We start from the raw sequence: 18,131 nt of genomic DNA on the forward strand, positions 1-18,131 counted from the left end.
ATATATTGAGCCCGTTTGGATTGGCCCCTTTTTAGCTTTTGGACGTGTTTGTCTAATGCTGACTTTAAGCCATAAAGTTCTTAAAGTCAGTCAAAAATAAAAAGTTAGAATTCCTAACTTTTTTTTCCAAAGTGCTTAAAGTCATTTTCTTTGACCATGAAAATTACTTTTATATCCCTTATATTATAACTAAATTCCCAAACTACATTTTTTTTATTCTTTTAACCCTAAAATTCACATCATAAGCACTTTTATCCAAACACTCAACTGCTTATTTATAAAAATAACTTTCATCACTTCAAAATTCTAAAAGCACATAAAAATTATTTTTTTAAGCCAATCCAAACGGGCTCATTATCAAATAATAATTAACAACCATGCAACAGCGAACTCTTCCAGAACTCTCTCTAAAAGGGGAAAAAGATGTACAATGAACTCTTCCAGAACCCTCTCTGTCTCCGGCATTTTCAGTCCTCTTCTATCGAACCAGAACGAAAGTTGAGAATCTTCACCAACAAGAATTCATAGGGCTGATGGAGAACGCTGTGCCGATTTCCACTTCTGCTCCATCAAACTCTGGTACTGGCAATCGCCGTTCACAGCCACGCTACTTGTACTGTAGCTGCTTCAGGCGCTGCTGCCGCTGTTTCTGCTGCTTCTACTCCTTCCCATGATTCGTTAATCAGGATGTCTTTCAGTATATAATAGTGTTGTGGGATATAGTCAATCACTGAACTGAATAATTTTTTTGTATAAAACAACAACAACCACCCAGTGAAATCTCACAAAGATGTGGGGTTTGGGGAGGGTAAAGTGTAAGGTTACTCCTACCGATAGCTGTTTCCGAGAGACACTCAGCAATTTGTTTTTGTATGTATTATACTTTTCATCATTTTGTTGAATCAAAAATCACTTGATTATCTTATACCTTTTTCTGGCTAAAGTGAAATAGTTTTATTGGTAGTTGTAGAATTAGGAAACAATTGATGATTCATCTGCGCACTTCATCTATACTGGCTAGTTTAATTGTTTTATAGAAAGCTAGCTAGTGTTATGTGAAGGAAATTTGAGATGATGGATATATAATGAGTTAGTTGAATTTGTTGCTAATTATGAATTATGAACAATTATGTGAACTTGGGCCTTTTTTGGTGTGGCAACATATTTTCCTTTGTGAAATTCTTTTTAGTGATTGGTTGCTGAAATTGTTTGAAATAAGTGTGCACAACATTTTCCGCGTAAATTACGTTCTTCTGGAGTTTTTTACTTTATGTCAAACATGGCTTTGCTCCTTTTACCTGAAAAAGATGGATTCTGAAAATGAGAATTCAGTACTGGTGACTTCTTGAATTATATGGTCTCATGCGCTTTTGGTTAAGAAATCTCCTTGCCCAATGAAATTATCCATCAAAAGATTTCTCTAACTGCTGGGATGTTTGGCTGTTTGTAAAAGTAAGTATCCCATTGCTACGCACACACACACTCAATACATTTGGTATGGTATAAGATTCACTGTCCTGAATAAATCCAAAAATTGTTGAATTAGACAAGTGAGCCCATCCTTTCTGTTTCAATAAGGAGACAAATTGTCCCTACATAGTTTCTTAAATTAGGTATCACACCATAATTTTGTAACTGCTTTATATATGTGAAGACTTTCTTTCTTGTCTGCATTGACGACATGCAAGTGGAGAGCATCATTAAATAGAAGCCAAATCAAGTGTCTAATAATTATATGAAGGTTCAGAGCAGTTATATGTCTTCAGAAAAAAATTGTTGATATAAGTAGTGTGGGTACAAGCACAGATCAGAAGTTATGTTGAAGATAGAAGATGGATGGCGTGCATACATGACCTAGAAGGCATCTATTAGCTGCTGAGGTATGTGGTACATTTCCCAGTAGTTATATGCAATTGTAAAGATTGATATATGTGTGGGTGAAATCCTATTTCACTGCTATATCAGCTGAAATGGACCAGTAAGGCTTATTCAATCGCTGTGGTTTGAGCCAAAGATGTGATTTACCATCTAATGAGAGCTACCAATCTGATGGTTTCAGAACTTCAACTTGTCAAGCTGTAAGTTGACTTCTTAGCTCACATTATAATCTATCAATCTCAGAGAAAATGTCTCTTTCATAATGGCCAAGTGCAAGTGTGGGAGACGGGTGATGAAAGAGCTTTCTGTCTATGATTGAAACCATCAAACAAAATAGTTGATTGCTTTTCTTATAGGAAGGATATAGTGCTTGATGCATCTATGTTGTTGATATATTTTGGCGTGAATATATATTCAATGAGATTAAAACAAGGATAAAAAGCACTTTTTCTATAGTAACAGAAAGAACAAGGGTAGAAATTAATGTTGGAATTCTATCAAAAGAAAAGAAAAATATTCAGAACTTTAACAAGAAAAGCCCAAAACTAACCTTCTGCCATGAGAAGGTCAACAAATCACTGTTGCAACCATAGTTGACCAGAATCTGTCCTCCTTGAGTTGTAAAGGGCCAAAGACACTGCTTCTGGCAAGCTATATTCAAAACATAAGGGCAAATGGTGCTGCACTCAGTAAAGCTGAATAAATGAATTCCCCAGAGAATTTAGTGGCGTACCTAGGATTTTCACTAAAGGGTTCAAAATATGAAGAAGTAGTAGGCAGGTAGTAAATTTTCAAGAAAGCATTTCCCTTTTATTGTGTTATAGAATGTATATAGACTTAAATCTTAGTAATATACATAGTTATATTTAGGCAGCAGATTTATAGGAATCACTGTAGATTCATAGGAATCACTCTTAATTTCTTTCCTTAGTTAGCACCTAATGTATTGTATTTATTCATTGCTCACCTATTGGAGTAAAATAAGATCTTCCATTCGATTACATGGTATCAGAGCCTATAGGCACGTGTTCTGGCTGAATTGATTGGGCTTGTCATTTTCGGCGTTGGCTTGTCATTTTCTCGGCGAATTTCAGTTTTTTTTGGTGTTAAAATACAACTTGGAAAGTCTGTTCATCACCTCCAGGTTCGTTTCTATTGTGCGACACTGAATCTGGTTTGTGATTTGTGGTTCTGTGGTTGCTAGCTTCTACTTCAGTTTAGATAATTGGTGTTGTGTGGGTATAAGCTGCTGGTTCAGAATTTCTTTCTCTGAACTACTTGTTTGGGTATGTGATTGTTCACTGCTTGCTCTAGTCTACTGACCAAGTACTCAATTCCTTTACTTTGGGTCGACAACTATTTTTTGGGTGATAAAATTATTTGACTTTGTTCATGTGTGTTTATGGGGTCACGTACATGCTTCTGGTTATATTTGTTGTTGATGAGTTCCTCTGCTACTTAAATATTTGGAGATAATGAATGAAATCATGGATAAAAGAATTTTGGTTTCGGCGGAAGAGTTTGCAAAATTCTCACAATATCAAAAATTACAAAAGGAATCTATTTCAGTTAGTACCCTTGTTGAGTCAGGAAAAACATGTCTTATATCCTTTTCGAATAAATGGGTGATCGATTCAGGTGCCACAGATCACATGACTGGTAATCCTGATATATATTCTAAATTTCGATCACATGGAGCACTCTCTCTAGTGACAATTGCCGATGGTTCAATCTGTAACATTATAGGATCTAGGACTGTAAAACCAACCTCCTCCATTACCTTGTCATCTGTATTAGGTCTACCAAAATTAGCCTTCAATTTGATGTCTGTTAGTAAGCTTATCAGAGACCTGAACTGTTATGTCTCGTTCTTTCCTGATTTTTGCTTGTTTCGTGATCTGAAGACGAATAAAGTTATTGGTAAAGGACATGTATCTGATAGTCTTTACATTCTTGATGAATATTGGGAGCCTTGACTTGCTGCATACTCCAGTGTTGTGTCTCCATTTATGCACATTGTCAATTGGGACATCCTTCTTTGCCTATGTTGAAGAAGCTCTGCCCTCAGTTTCAGAATATTTCTTCACTGGATTGTGAGTCATGTCAATTTGCCAAACACCATCGTATCTCAACAAATCCAAGGATTAATAAGCATGCGAAGTCGGTTTTTGAGTTAGTTCATTCTGATGTTTGGGGACCATGTCTTGTTGTGTCCAAAACTGGACATAAGTATTTTGTCACATTTGTGGATGATTTCGCTCGAATGACTTGGATTTATTTTATGAAGAGTTGTTCTGAAGTGTTTACTCACTTTAGTGCCTTTTGTGTTGAAGTTAAAACTCAGTTCAATACTTCGGTGCATATTCTAAGGAGTGATAATGATAAAGAATATATGTCAGAATTGTTCCAGTCCTACATGAGACAACACGATATTCTCCATCAGACTTCATGTGTTGATACACCCTCTCAAAATGGAGTTTCTGAGAGAAAGAATAGGCATCTGCTTGAGACAGCTCGAGCACTTTAGTTCCAAATGAAGGTTCCTAAACAACTTTTGGGCCGATGCAGTCTCTACAACTTTTTTTTGATTAATCCCATGCCATCGACTGTTCTTGTTGCTAATATGCCTTACAGAGTGCTTTTTCCAAACAAGTCACTATTTTTGGTGGAGCCTAAGGTGTTTGGAAGCACGTGTTATGTTCGAGATGTTCGGCCATTTGTTACCAAGTTGGACCCTAAGGCATTGAAGTGTGTTTTCTTGGGCTATTCTCGCCTTCAGAAGGGGTATCAGTCTTATTCTACTGAGCTTGGTAAATATTTGGTGTCGAATGATCTGGTATTTTCAGACTACACCATTCTTCAATGCCCCTCCCATTTCTACTACAACTCAGGGGGAGGAAGATGAATGTTTAGTCTATCAGGTTACTCGTGTTGTGAAAGAACAATCAGATGATGTTCTTCAATCTCCTAGTTCCCTTATTGAACACCAATTGACAATTGGGCCTACAGCTTCTGCTTCAGCAAGACCGCCAATTGTTCAAGTTTATTCGAGGAGACGAGAGATCGATGATACATGTTCGTCGCCAGTTCCTTTGTTATCAAATCTTTCTTCACCCAATCCTTCAGATGATCTTGATCTCTCTATTGTTCTTCACAAAGGTAAAAGGACTTGCCAATCCACGTATTCCATTGCTAATTTTGTTTCCTATGACCGCTTATCCTCTATGTCAAGGTCCTTGGTTGCTTCTTTAGACTCCATCTCTATACCCAAAACAGTGAAGGAAGCTTTGAATCCTCCTGGATGGTATGATGCGATGCTTGAGGAAATAAATGCCTTAGAAGAAAATCACATGTGGGATTTGATGGATTTACCTAGCGGAAAGAAACCAGTGGGATGTAAATGGGTGTTCATAGTTAAAGTTAATCCATATGGTTCTATGGCAAGACTTAAGGCCAGGCTTGTGGCTAAAGGGTATGCTCAGACTTATAGGGTGGATTATTCAGACACCTTCTCTCCTGTTGCCAAACTTAGTTCCGTCCGCTTGTTCATTTCTCTAGTTGCTTCTGAGAATTGGCCTTTACATCAGTTGGATATCAAAAATGCATTCCTTTATGGTGATCTTCAAGAGGAAGTATATATGGAGCAACCACCTGGTTTTGTTGCTTAGGGGGAGTATGAAAAAGTTTGTTATTTGAAGAAGTCCTTGTATGGCTTGAAATAGAGTCCCCGAGCTTGGTTTGGGAAGTTCAGAGAGGTAGTCTTGGAGTTTGGGATGAAAATGAGCAAATGTGATCGCTCAGTCTTTTATCGACAATCAGCAGTTGGCACTATCCTGTTGGTTGTGTATGTTGATGACATTGTCATCACAGGAAGTGATTATGCGGGGATCTCTTCCCTCAAATCTTTCCTGCATACTAGGTTTCATACGAAAGACTTGGGTTAGTTGAAATACTTTTTGGGTATAAAGGTGAATAGAAACAAGAAGGGAATTCTTGTCTCAAAGAAAGTATATCCTTGATCTTCTTGCAGACACTGGAAAGTTGGCTGCTAAACCTTGCAGTACTCCAATGGTTCCCAATGTGCAGCTTATGAGAGATGACGGTGACCCCTTTGATGATCATGAGAGATACAGGAGGTTAGTTAGGAAGTTAAACTACCTCACTGTGACTCGTCCAGACATTCCTTTTGCAGTAAGGAGCCCCTGGACTTGGGATAATGTATAGCAATGACGGTCATACTCATATTGAGTGTTTTGCAGATGCTGACTATGGTGGATCCAAAATTGACAGGAGATCGACTACAGGTTATTGTGTCTTTGTTGGAGGGAACCTAGTTTCATGAAGGAGTAAGAAGCAAAGTCCCCCCTCTCTACAAAAAAAATTTAAAAATTTATTTTTGAAAAATATTTTAAATTTTTGAAGTTTCATATTTTTACCCCACTCCTATCCCCCACCAGCCCCCCTACACACAAAAAAAATTTAAAAATTTACAACAACAACAACATACCCAGTGGAATTCCAAGTCGGGTCTGGGGAGGGTAGGATGTACGCAGACCTTACTACTACCTCATGGAGATAGAAAGACTGTTTTCGAAAGATCATCGGCTCGAAAGTCACAGTTCCAATAACGAGAGAAAAAAAAAATATATAGCATAGAAAAAAATAAAATAAAAAATAAATATAAATAAATAAAAGTAAAAATAGAAATAAAAATAAAAATAAAATGCAATGCAAAATTTACAAGACAAGAACAATAACTATAGCAAAGTACTGCAATAATCAAAATAAGTAACAACATAACTATAAAGGTACGCCTAGACCTACGACCACTCTAAATCGACACACAGTAAGACACCATTCTATCCCTACTAGCCTTTTATCCTAATCCGCGACCTCCACTCTTTTTTATCTTAGGTCATATCCTCGGTGATATGGAGTACCACCATATCTTGTCTAATCACCTCTCTCCAATACTTTTTCGATCTACCCCTACCCCTCCGCATAGCCCCCAAATCCAATCGCTCGAACCTCCTAACTGGGGCGTCGACACCCCTTCTCTGCACATGTCTAAACCATCTCAGTCTCGTTTTTCTCATCTTGTCGACCACGGATGCCACTCCCACCTTCTCCTGAATAACCTCATTTCTGATCTTATCACTCCTAGTGTGTCCACACATCCATCTCAGCATCCTCATTTCCGCAACATGCATCTTCTTAACATGAGAGTTCTTTACTGACCAGCACTTCACTCCATATAGCAACGTTGGTCTAACAACCATTCTGTAGAACTTACCTTTAAGTTTAGGCGGTACCTTCATCACACAGGACTCCAGAGGCTAGCCTACATTTCAACCATGCTGCACCAATGCGGTGCGTGACATCATCATCGATGTCCCACTACTTTGGATGATGGATCCAAGATATTTAAAGCTTTCTGTCTTGAGGATAGATTGGGTGGCAAGCCTCATTTCCCTGCCGTCTTCGTCCATCGCAACGCTAAATTTGCACTCCAAGTATTCTATTTTGGTCCTGCTCAATCTGAACCCTTTGGACTTCAGCGTTTGTCTCCAAACCTCCTACCTATCATTAACTTCGTTTTGAGTCTCATCAATTAAAATTATATCGTCCGCAAATAACATACACCATGGAACCTCCTTCTGAATAGACCGTGTTAGCTCATTCATCACCAAGGCAAAAAGGCAAAAAAAAAGGGCTCAGCATCGATCCCTGATGTAGTCCCACTTCAATAGGAAAATACTCCGAGTCACCTCCCACCGTCCTAACCTGAGTTTTGGCTCCGACATACATGTCCTTTATCGCTCTAATATACACCATCGGGACACCTTTAGCCTCTAGACACCTCTAGAGAACATCTCTCGGAGCTTTGTCATAAGCCTTTTTAAGGTCAATGAACACCATATGGAGATCCCTTTTTCTTTCTCTAAATTTCTCCACCAGTCTCCACATAAGATAGATTGCTTCAGTAGTCGACCGCCCCGGCATGAATCCAAACTGGTTCTCTGAGATTGACACTCCTCTCCTCACCCTCATCTCTACCACTCTCTCCCAAATCTTCATAGTGTGGCTTAGTAGTTTGATACCCCTGTAATTAATACAGTTTTGGATATCACCCTTGTTCTTGTACAATGGAACCATATTACTCCACCTCCATTCATCAGGCATCTTAGCAGTCTTTAAAATAACATTAAACAACTTAGTCAACCACTGCAAATTGGCCTTGTCAGTGCTCTTTCAAAAGTCCACTGGAATCTCATCGGGCCCTATTGCCCTCCCCCTCCTCATCCTGCTAACAACACGTCTAACCTCCTCAATCTTAAAACACCTGCAATACCCAAAGTCTCGAAGACTATGAGAGTACGCCAAATCACCCAGTACAATGTCTCTGTCTCCTTTTTCATTTAGGAGTCTGTGGAAGCAAATTTGCCACCTTTGTTTGATAGAGGTCTCATCCACTAATACTTCACCTTCCTCGTCCTTAATGCACTTTACTAGATACAGATAGCGTGCTTTTCTCTCTCGCATTGGCGAGCCTATACAATCTCTTATGCCCACCTTTTTCCCCTAACTCGACATACACGTGTTCAAAAGCTGCCGTCTTAATATTGGTGACCGCTGACTTTGCTTCCATCTTTGCCTTCTTATAGATATCTTTAAGCCTATTCTTCTCCTCCTCATCCACACACTCCAACCACTCCATATAGGCAATCTTCTTGGCTTTCACTTTGCCTTGTACTTTTCTATTCCACCACCTGTCTCCTTGATGATCACCAAAGATTTCTCTCGATACCCCAAGAACCTCGGCAACTGCTTTTCTAATGCAACCAGCTGTCATGTCCCACATGTTCACATCCCCGCTACTACTCCAGGCCCCTAAACCATTCAACTTCTCCCTCATCTCTCGAGAAAAGGCGGGAGTTAGGCCCCCCATCTAATCCTCGGTCGATCATAAAGGGTCTTCTTTCTCCTATCCTTCTTATTCTCCAAGTCCATCACCAAAAGCTTATGTTGGGTGGTAATATTTTCACTCGGAATAATCTTGCAATCCTTACAAAGGCCTCTATCACCCTTCCGGAGGAGTAAGTAGTCAATCTGAGTCCTAGCTACTATGCTACTAAAGGTGACCAATTGATTATCTCTCTTCGACAAACACGAATTAACAATAACCAACTCAAAAGCTTTGGCAAACTCCAAGAGAGAAACCCCGCCGCCGTTCCTTTCCCCAAAACCAAAGCCTTCATGGACATCATTAAAACAATTAGAAGTTTTACCGATATGCCTTCATGGACATCATTAAAACAATTAGAAGTTTTACCGATATGACCATTGAAATCTCCACCAATGAAAATCTTTTCGGTACTAGGTATACCTCTCACTACTTCATCCAAATCCACCCAAAAGAGCCTTTTGACTTCTTCATCCAGACCCACATGGGGTGCATACGCACTAACAACGTTCACACAAAGCCTGCCTATAACTAACTTAATAAACATCATCTTATCACTGATCCTCTTTACATCTACCACACACTCCCTAAGATCTGCGTCGACTAGAATACCTACTCCATTCCTATCCCTTGATCCTCCTTAGTACCATAATTTAAATCCGTCCACATCCCGTGCTTTGGAACCTATGCTTATAGTCTCCTGAACACTGGCTATATTAATCTTTCTCCTCTTAAGACTCTTCACTAGCTCTATGGACTTTCCTGTAAGCGACCCTATGTTCCACGATCCTACACTAGCTAATATGCAAATCAATAACCCTAGATACTAAGTGAAGAAGGAAAGTGAATAACAATAACTAAAACACTAAAGGTAGGAACTAGTAAAGAAGAATAGTAATCAAACTTCAAATAATTAGTTGAGGAGAGGAAAGATAGAACCTGGCCCGGAGATATTTAGTCGCCGAAAAGTTCGTCGGAAGGTTCACCGGAAAGATCTCACCGGAAATCACTAGATCTAGGTCCGATCTAAACAGATTTGGAGGTATTTCACCGGAAAACAAAAAAGAAAAAAAGAAGAAGAAAGGAAGAGAATTTCATCGGAAAGGATCCTGTTGTTCGCCGGATAGCCGGTCAACTTCGTCGGAGTAGTGTAGCATTAGTTGAACTGATTTGTCGATACTTACACTAGTGTAGCAGCAGCAGTTCAAACAAGAGATCTGAGTAGAGTCAGAAATGCAATTTTCAAGAAACTGGATTCGAGGATTAAATTCAACCAATGAAAGTGGAGTCTGTAAAAAAATATATTGATAAAGCTTCAATTTTATTTTTTTACCCCACACCTACCACCCCACCCCACCCCACACACAATTTTTTTTTAAAAAGTTTACTTTTGAAAAAATATTTCAAGTTTTAAAAATTTTATTTTTTCACCCCATCCCTAACTTCGACCCCCCACCCCCGGCCCACTCCCCAAAATTTTTTTATTTTTTTTTTAAAAATCAAATTATTTGAAAGTTAGGTTTGGAATTGGGTGTGGTCGGAATTTGGTTAGAAAGTTGGGGCCGAGTCTAAATTTGGAAGTCAAAATCTTGGGTTGAAAATCGAGTTGGGTCCCACATCAGGGTTGGGTCGGATCCCGAGTTAATTACTAGGGTTGATTTTCATGTCAGAAAATTATTTTTCTAAAAATTATTTTCTACTCTCTAGCCAAAAATAAAAGATATATTTTTAAAAATATTTTCATTCACTAACCAAACAATATAAAATATTTGCCATTTACCAACCAAACATGAGAAAATAAGTTAGAAACCAACTTGTTTTTCAAGAAAACATTTTCCTTCATACCAAACACATCCCTAATCTCGTTTTTTGCCTTGATCATAGTTGGTGTGTCCAACAGAGTGTTAGAGTCTGCTTGGTTTTTTTTTCCTCTATTGTTTCGTAGTATCCATGTCTTGGACATGCCTTAATAGGGCGCCTACTACCTTCCACCAACATAGGCATTGCGATCTCCTTTGTTGTCATTAAAATGAAGACGTTTGAATCTGAATGCTTATCTGAATATTAAGATGTGCATTAAGATTTAGATTTCTGAATCTGAATACAGATCTCAATATTATGTTGTATGAAAATATGAATATGAAATAATTAAGACTTTATTTTCTCAACATCTGAATATATAAAACTTGTCTTTATCTTAAAATTAACAAATATAATATTTAAATAAAATACTAAATTGATCTAATACTATATTTATAAAATATTTTAAAAAAATTATATGACAGTTGGAGTTGATAATGGCCAGCGATGGTGGTTGTGGGTGCGGATTGGGGATTGTGTTGGGTGATGGTGGCTGATAGTAGTGATTAACAATGATTGTTGATTATGGTTGTTAGTGGTGAAAACTAATAGTTGGGGTGGACGATAGTGATGGCTAATAGTGATAGTGAACGATAATGGTGATTGACGACATATAATGGTGGTTGATTGTGGTGAATGTTGTCAATGATTGGTGGTGGTGATGATTGTAAACAATGACTAATGGTGGTGAAAATTGACTTACATGATTGGCGGCGGTGGTGGTTGTGGCTGATGATGGTGGTTGTAGGTGGTGGTATTTGATAATGGTGAGTTGCGGCGGTTAGCGATGAAAATGGTTGGAGTAGTCATGAACTACATACCATCTTTGTAGAAACTTTTGAATATACATCTTGATGATAATAAGACTTCCTTACAGATTTTATCATTCAAATCTATTCAGACTCATTAAGTGGTTGTAAAAGTATAAAACAAGCACACTTAATGATTAAAATTCAGACATATAAAATAGGCTTAATGACTAAGATTTGAATGATTGATATTAAGAACTTACTTAAGTGCAAACAAATGAGGCATGAGTAACTCTGTCTAATAAGGCCTATTAGGCAGATGAGAACAATTCACCCATTGTTGCATGTGTTGGTATTTGAATCTCGGTTCCCACAGTTGTCACTCCAATTCTTCGACCGTTAGGCCACTCCCTTGGGGTCCGATAGATAGTTGTGCCTTACATTGCGCAAATTGCAAATGTTCTTAACTGTTTGTGACAGAACTCCTTTCCTTTTTCCCCCCTATATTATACTTTGTATTAGATTTCTCAAGTTCCTTTCTCTTGGTGATTTCATTTGCGGTGATAAAAAATGTTTGGAAGACAAGGGGATGACAGTTTTTCTACATCCCTCTGTTTTACAATTATTTTTTCACAAATTTGAAATGGATTCCCTGTGGTGTTTTCATCATATCATTGCTTTCCTGAATAAGAAACTAGCTCGGTAGTTTGTAATCATTTACACGGTTTTATACTCATAAGCCTTGTAATTTGGTTTTGTGTTTTCAAATATCTTCACACTAGATTGAAGCAACATAGTGCGGGTGCTCCTTTTTCTATCTTCCAATTGCATTTGCTTTTAACTTTGACTTTACTTTCATTATTCTTTTAAATGCATCTTTCTACTAGGGTCCTCTATATCCATCTTCGAAGACCAGATTAGAGAATTGTTGTAGAGAACACTGATGACCAACCACCATTCAAGACACTCTCCAAATCAATAGAAAATCTCTATATGCATATTGCACATGTCCATTTCAGACTTCAATTCCTCCCTTCCTGTCTTCTGTGCAATTTTTTTTGAACTTAACTGTTCATTGTCCTAATATATCTTCCTGCTGTTGTCGTTGTCTATTAGCATGCGCACCTTTCAACAACAACAACAACAACAACAACAACAACAACATACCCAGTGTAGTCCCACAAAGTGGTGCTGAATTTGCATGCGCACCTTTATTGTGTCAAATTTCGGTACTAAATTTTGTATGTCTCATTCTTTGGTGCTACAAGGTTGGAAAGTGCTGTCATTGCTTCATAAGTTTCTTTGTTCTTTGTCATTTCAAAGGGTGACCATGATTCCATGCCTTTCTAGGGATGCTGGCTAACACTATTTGTTTTAGTAAACTGCACTTAGCTTCTAAACTGAAGGAATCTGGTGAAAAATCACTAAGACATAATTTCAACCTACCAACCATTTCCTACTTTCTCTGTATGAAAAATTACTCTATATAGGATTAAACAACTTTAAATTTGATGGAAGTTTTCTCAAAGGTTTGTAAATTTAGAAGAATGCTGTTTTTTTTTCCAAAAGAATGGTATTTGTTAGTATGGGATGTTAAGACTTAGAATATTTATAGTGTTAGGTCTATGTTAGAATATACTTGTCTTCTGTTAAACACCTATGAATTGATATTCCCTGTATTCATCAAATTACCAAGCCTTCAATATATCTCATTTACTTACCTTATTTGGATAAATGGTATCAAATCCTTTGCGATTATTGTGAAGTTTCAAGTAATTTCTGCAAAGCTATGCCTCCTCCAGTGATCTTTCCGGTGGCGCAGCATCTCTTTCTGCTGACCAACCGGCCAAGTAGCGTGCCTCTTTTCGAATAATATTCTTACAACAATTTTCCTAGTAAGTAGCAACATCCCAGCAACCACAACTTTTCCGACAACTTTCGAACACATTTTCCAGTGATATTTCTATATTACTATAAAAAGCAAACTCAAGTTGGTTTCTCCAATTTGAAGTGTTGAGTCCTGTGATGGATATTGTCTGGAAAAATACTAGACGCATGTCATGTTTAACACTAAATAATAGTTCTACTTGTATTTAATGAGTCCCCAAGTCTTCAATGTATCTCATTCACTTCTCTTGTTTCTCATTCGTTCATAGTACTATTAGTGTGGCCCTGGAATATCCCTGTTTAGTTTAAGTGAAAAATCAAGGAATCAGTGATCAACCAGAAAATTGAAGTGTTAAACCTTGTCGTACTATGAGCAGCTATGACAACTACAGCAAAGGATATGTTTGGGTAATTTTTTTTTAATGAAGTAATACAACTCCAGAAGCATATGAAGAGACGAGGGACGGAAAAAGAAAGTTCCTCATCTCTTAATATCATAAGTATGTCTCTGCTCCCTACTCCCTTGGTGCTGCAAACACATTTCAGCCCATCATGCGCCTTTCTGCTTATCCACCCCTTATTCATCCATTCTCTTCTCTGTTAGCTCCTGATAAGGAAAGCATGAGCCAAAGATAAATGTGTTTTTTGCTGCAAGGGTATGACAAGCTAAACAATGGAGTGGAATGCTGTCCACTTTTCAGCTAATTTCCATCAGACTCTGTTCTCGGGCGTCCATCACTAGCAAGGGAAAGTGGGTAACCAGTCTCCTCCTCCTCCTCCGCCCTCGTCCTCCCCCCTCCTCTTTATTTAGGGGCATGGAGGAGTGAGTCAGTGGCTTGAGGGGGCCTTAAGGAGTGCGGAAGACGGGATCATGATAAAAGATGCAAAGTACAAATTTGCATCTTATGGGGTGCTGGAACTTGGAAAGTTGTCAAATGAATAGAACTAAATGACCCCTTTTTTAAAACCCCTGGGGGTGGCTTAATGTTTGAAGAGTTGGAGTAATTGAAGTTCAAATTACGGTAGAGGTGAAATAAGGTGAATTCTTGCTATCTATCCAAGTCTCGATGAATAGAGTTACCCAATACTTGTAAATTAATCGAGGTACGTGCCTACTTGCCCTGATATCACCGTTCTTACAAATATGGCCTCCTTTTCATATTCTCAGGTCCAATTCCTCAAAATGATAATCTAATGGTTATTAGTCCTTTTGGTTTTCTCTATTATCGCAAAAACTGATTTCTCTCTCGTTTTTGTATCTCCAATTCTGTGAATCGGAGATATATACAAGATTGGCAGTTTGGTTTTCATGTTATATGGACCAAATGGAGGATCCTAAGTATGCTCCATTTCTTTCAAAATGACCTCAAGTTGTCACACTGCTCATCAAATCTTCCCATTTATGTTTGGAGATATGATTATCAACCAGCGTAAATTTGAAAAGGGAACGTGTCTCTAGCAGTGTGCTTGGTTGTGGGTACACTTTTGCTGGTCTTTTTTCATTCTAGTAGAAAATGATGAAAATTAGAGTTATTTGTTAGCTGAAGATTATGAGGCTTAAGAAAAATCCTGGTATCCGTTGACGTTTTTTCTTGAAACGAAAACCAGGGTTTACTGCAGATTTGATGATCTTGGGTCTCCAAGTTCCTTTGCTAACAATCTCTTCGAAAAAGGACAATTACCAACACAATGATGTTTTTTGCTATGATTAGCTAATAAAAGGTGCAAATGTTTCACTTGACCATAGATGTGGTTGATCTCTTCCGTAAATAGATATTGTTTTCCTCCTCAAGGAAAAGTAATGAATATTTTGGATCGACGAAATACTAGAAAACATATCTTAGTGAATGTTTATTTCTTTAGCATCAAAGTTAATGCATTAGCGATCCGTTAAAAAAAACTAAGAAATCCTTCTCAAAAGGAGACAAAATAATTGGAATTTGGTGTCTCTGATTAAGTCTTCAAGAATTACACAGCTCATAGAAGAGGAACCTGATAGACTGTAGGTATTGTTCTGTTTTCGACTGAATGTGGACGCTCCTTATTCCAACCGGCTTTGTACTATTGGAAATTTGTCCTCGTCCTGGGGTCAGTTGTGCCATTTATGGTGGTTATAGTGAATCATATCTCAATAAGGCCATCCATTACTATCATTTTGCTAATTTGAAGTTTGGCTTTCTTTTTGTTGGCCAGAGGAATTTTGGCAGGAGGTACTTCTAGCCTGATCTCAATCTTGGCACGAACCCAAATGAGTGAAATTGATAATTCAAGATCAAAGAGCGTACTTTATGCATTTGTTATGTGTCATTGCTTAATCGTTCTTGGAAGGCTATGCAACTATCACATTTGGTTGAATAATGGTTTTGTGCATGGATTTTGATACTTTAAACTTCTATTCTTTTTCCCAGGAATCTGGTCGAAGAGTTTTCCAGAGGAGTGTGTTGATAAGTTGCATACTTGTGAACTAGTGCAAGTCAATACTTGATTTGACTGCATGAATCAATACTTGATGTGATAGTTGCAGGAGAAGTGTATACAAGTCCACGAGACAGCAAGAATATTGTCGAACTCTACTGGCAAGATTTTTTTTCATTCATGCCTAAATCATACTAGTGTTCTCCTACGTCGAGCTGAAAGTTTGTTCAATTCAACCTCCTCGTTTGCTTTCTTTGCACAACCTTTCTCCCTTGTTATATTTCACTGTTATATTCTTGGTGTGTAATGGTCCTAGAACTTAAATTTACCCATCTTTATTGCCTAGTCGTCTTAGGGTTCATAATGCGGTATACTATTTACATTGTGCGGAAATATTAATATGCAAAATGTAAAGATATAAAATTTGAACCTAATTTAACCTTAGAAGCCAGCTCATGAGAGGATTGCCCATATAAGTAGATCATCAGTCCGTTCTCCAATCAATGTGAGACTCTAATCCACTCTTACACTTTCTTCAAGCTCAGACTCAGCTTGAGCGTGGATTGAGAGTCTGTATGGAGAATCTGGCTTTAATATCATGTAAAGATTGACATTTGAGTCTAAGTCAACCCAAAAACAAGCTCATGAAGGGGGATTGCCCAAATCCATATAAGTAGACTATCAATGCATTTCCCAACCAATTTGAGACTCTAACCCACTCTTAACACAATCAATCCAAAGTGTTATTTTTAGGGATCAAGGTGCAAAGGTGTGACAGGAAGCATATTATTGAATTCATTCAAGTCTGTCTCTTTTATGAATGCATGAATGCTTTAATCTGTTATGTAAGTACTTTTTGCTCACATTATTGCACTTCTCACTTTCAGTTTGACCCTCATGGGCGTTTGCCATGCCAGTTATGAACTGTGTGCATTTACTTGCTAGTGGTCCTCTCCAGTTCAATCCTTGCTGGTTGCTACTGATGGGTTGCCAAAAGAATTAAGGAATTCTTTTGGCACTTGACACTTTAAGTCAACTGTATTTGCATTCCACCTTGAGGGGATCTTTGTAGCATGGTAAAACTGTCTCGGGTTTGAGTTGTGAAATTAGCTAGACTGCCTACATCACATTCCTTGAGGTGTGGTCCTTCCCTGAACCATGCGTGTACACGGGATACTTTGTTACCGGCTGCTCTTTTTATTGCTGTCTACTTATTTTTTCGTTCCATTCCGTGGTCCTGGGAAAGCGCCATAAACGAGATTATCCAACGATGTTACCTACAAGTTGTTCCTTATAGTATTTATTCTTTGTCCCTTATCCGCTAGCTTGACTGCTAGTTTCAAGTCATAAAATGCGAGGGGTTTCTTTATCTTTTTGTCTTTTCTACTTAAATCCCTATGTGCCTATTTTCTTTCTTTTCCTAAAATCAATTTTTGGTTGCCGATCTTTGATAGGAAGCATTTTACCTTAAAAGTAGAATCATTTTCTAGTGTGTTACTTGGATTCCAAAGCATATCAATATGAATTTGTATTAGTCGGGCTCTAACGCATACCAGACATCGATATCAGATGGAAAATAAAAATAAAACATTGAGTTATGAGATTCTTTTTTTATAAAGTTAAGTCAAATCATGACAATTCCAAATTATATTTATAAAATAGTGTTATCCAATCATATGCGTTTAGACTTCTAATATCCATCTACAAAATACAATTATTTGTGCATTTTGTATATTTTTTATATGTTAAAATTGATTCGGTTCCCTAAATTAAATTTAGGTAAGTGATTTATATAGTCTTCTTTTTGTGGGGTGAGCGGGGGGGGGGGGGGGGGGGGCGGGGGGAGGGGAGTATTTGAGGGTTGACAGAGTACGTTAGTTGACAATGATTAGAAGTAGGAAATTAGAAATAAAATAGCCAAATCCAATTGGAATATATATATATATATCTATGTGTGTGCGCGCAATTTCAACAGTTACTCAAAATAAATTAAGCATGCTAGATGAACAGAAAACTGTCTTCAACTAATGTAGAATAGAAAATGAATATGTTGCTGAAACCAGTGGCAAGACAGTTTTTCATTATTTTCAATTATTCCTTTTTTAAAAATTATATTTCTTTGACTCTTATGATTATGCATAATTGATATTGTTAATCTTTTTATATGTTGACTATGTTTTTCACCAAGTAAACCCCTAAAGTGAGGCAAGTCATGAATTTCGATCAAGGGACAAAAAACATGAAATCTAGTTTGCAGGATATGAAAGCAACTTCGATATTTTCATGTCATTATTTTAATATCTAACATCCCAAAAATAGGGGAAGAAAAATGTTGACAATTAGAAATCATCCTCACTGAAATAGTAGAAAGAGCAAAA

At 37.7% G+C, this 18,131-nt stretch overlaps 1 long non-coding RNA gene across 2 annotated transcripts; it reads left to right on the plus strand.

Annotated features, from left to right (window-relative positions):
• Positions 1–375: 375 nt before the first annotated feature.
• Positions 376–16,415, plus strand: LOC129902452 (uncharacterized). Of its 2 annotated transcripts, none has more exons than XR_008770101.1 (3): positions 376–1,880; positions 1,966–2,078; positions 15,532–16,415. It is a non-coding gene; the product is annotated as an uncharacterized LOC129902452 (long non-coding RNA). The 2 variants fall into 2 exon arrangements; XR_008770100.1 differs by having other exon boundaries at positions 15,747–16,415.
• The last annotated feature ends 1,716 nt before the right edge of the window (positions 16,416–18,131 follow it).

This window comes from Solanum dulcamara, chromosome 9, assembly GCF_947179165.1.
Source record: "Solanum dulcamara chromosome 9, daSolDulc1.2, whole genome shotgun sequence".
Taxonomy (NCBI): Eukaryota; Viridiplantae; Streptophyta; class Magnoliopsida; order Solanales; family Solanaceae; genus Solanum; species Solanum dulcamara.